Below are 2783 nucleotides of genomic sequence, written 5' to 3' on the forward strand. Positions count from 1 at the left end.
TATAATGTAATCTTAAACTAGTAAGTGTGGGTCTTCTTTCATCATTAAAGATGAAATAAAAAGTCTACCTATAAAGCTTGTTCTGCTTGCCAGATTTTCTGACAAAACTAAAATTTCTCCTATTAAAAAACAGCTCAGTGTTTTTACCAATATTTATTCGAAAGCTAGTTTAGTTGATAACAAACAGTTTAGTTACTAATAAACACTGATTTTACTTCAAGAAGTAAGCTTAGCTGAAGGCTCAGTATAGAGTTCAGGTCAAACTTCATCTCTTGCTGACTTGCAATGAAATTTTACTTCAAGTGTACTGTCTCTTAAGTTTGTAACATGCAACTGAAATCCTTAAAAAGGGTGAGCTGAATGATGTCCCAAGAAAGTATTTGTGCTAGTTTTGATTCCTTTATTTAGTGTCTTGGTAAAAACTGTTCTCCCCATATCATCCCTGCTCTTCCATCTGACAGACTTTTTGGATGTCATGGACTGTATTCTCAAAAAGATCTGCCTATTGAGTGATGAGGGAGTATTAACTTTTTTTTATTCAAGGTCCCAGTAAGGCACACTTAAGTCAAATTAGTTTCTTTGGAGATCCTAATAGTTACTGTGAAAGTAACTGTAAAAAAGTAGAGATTATTCTATAGAAACTACTTGTTTTCTATCCTTTCTTATCAGAAGGTCTTATAACCTCCCTCTGCCTGAAGGTCAGAATGAAACAATGAGCAGAGTCAAATCCTTGCTTGGGACAACACGCAAGATGAAGATGCCTCCTTGTCCATCACACCCTCCCTTTAGGTGCCTCTCTGTACAATAGTTACAGATAAGGAAGGTGATGCAACAAATGATGAGGATGGAGATAACTCTCCACCATACAGGCCTACAGCTCATAACATCAGTTCCATGAGCAAGAAAATAATGGTGGTAGTGGTAGATGGCTCCCTTCTAAGGGGAATGGAAGGTCCAATATGCTGGAAGGATAGTCCAGACACCTCACTAAAAGGGGCTCCAGGACACCACAGTTCACCAACTCCCACATTTCCTGGAGGGCTCTAAATAACTGACTGTGCACATGTAAACAATACAGCAGGAATGGCACCAAAAAATCTATTTTACCTGAGATGCATATACCAGGTAAACCATAAAAGGAAGGGGATTGGTCCTTAGCATTCTCTGTATTGACCCCAAATCCACACCATCCACAGCAGCAGGACTAATGCAGGATGTAAGGACTGACCTTTTTTCCCCTCTCTTTTTAATCTATTCTCTCCTGTTTTATTCCACCAATCATATTCTACCAGTTACTCAGTTTATTGTAAGATTCGGGAGCTAGTTTGAAAGTTTGTTGTAGAAGCTGGACAGCTTGTTAGACAACACTTTTACAGCAAAATAATGAGCTAATTGCTGGAGCTAAGGCTACTGTATAGATGTGTGGACCTTGTTGAGACAGATGAGAATCTACGAGAAACATCACACACCCTTCTGGGTTGTGACAGCCTGTTGGAGGCTCAGGACAGCAGAGCACATGTATGCCAGAAGGTTCACTGATGACAATCACCCTCTCCAACTGATAAATGAGACAAAGAGGAGAGATACTAGGCTGGATCTTGTTCTCAAGCAACAAGGAGCTGGTGGGGAATGTGGAGCCCCAAGGCAGGTTGCGCTGCAGTAACCATGAAACAGTGGAGACTGAGAATGATGAGACTGAGAAGCAAGATACTACACTGGACTTCAGCTGAATTCAGCCTCTTGGAGGATCTCCTTTGTAGAATACCATGGGACAGAGCCCTGAGCGTAGAGGGCTGGATGACATTCAAGGATTGTTTCCTCAAGGCTCAAGATTAACACATCCCAACAAAGAGGAAATTAGACAAGAATGCCAGGAGGCCTGTATGGATGAACAAGGAGACCTGGACAAATTTAAAACACAAACAGGTATTTTACAAAGCATGGAAAAGGGAAAAGTATCCTGCAAGTACTACAGAGTAATTGTCCAAACAGCCAGGGAGATGAAATTATTGCTGCTATTGTTATTGTTATTATTAGTATAATGAGAGAGAGAGAGAGAGAGAGAGAGGCGAGTAAAACCCAAAAGAAAGAAATTATACAAAGTACGGCTCAGCACCCACTCACTGATGCCTAGACTGTTTCCTTCCTTCACTGGCAAATGCTCCAGCCACACTGCCCAAGCTGCAGAAGGTAAAGGAAGGGACATGGTCAGGAAAGCTAAAGCATGACAGATGAAAACCTGGCCAAGAACATCAAGGGTAACAAAAATCTTCTTTAGGTACATTAGCAATAAAAGACTTGGGAAAATCCCTTTCAGGAGGGATTTGGAAGACCTGGAGGACATGGAAAAGGCTGAGTACTCAACTACTTTTCTGCCTCAGTCTTCATCAGCAAGTGCTCCAGCCACACTGCCCAAGTTGAAGGAGATGAGAACGGGGACTGGGAAAATGAAGAACTGCCCTCTGCAGTTCTGAAGTGCAGATTCAAGAACATTGAAGGAACCTGAAGGTGCACAAATCCATTAAACTGACACAAAAGAGCAATAAAAAGCATATTAATTTCAACTTTTTTCTGCCATTGCTACTTCATCTAAGCCAGAAGCCTTCAACATTATCCATCTCTTACTCTCCTCCTTCCACCTCACACCACAGGAGTTGTTTACTAGTTTTAGCACAGAGCTGGCAAGTACTGCCAGAGTTTAAGCTCACTCAAATGCTCTCAAGATGTACTGTTGCCTTGATTTTTAGGTAATGACCAACTGCAAACACACTGAAACAAGATGC

Source organism: Catharus ustulatus, chromosome Z (genome assembly GCF_009819885.2).
Source record: "Catharus ustulatus isolate bCatUst1 chromosome Z, bCatUst1.pri.v2, whole genome shotgun sequence".
Classification (NCBI taxonomy): domain Eukaryota; kingdom Metazoa; phylum Chordata; class Aves; order Passeriformes; family Turdidae; genus Catharus; species Catharus ustulatus.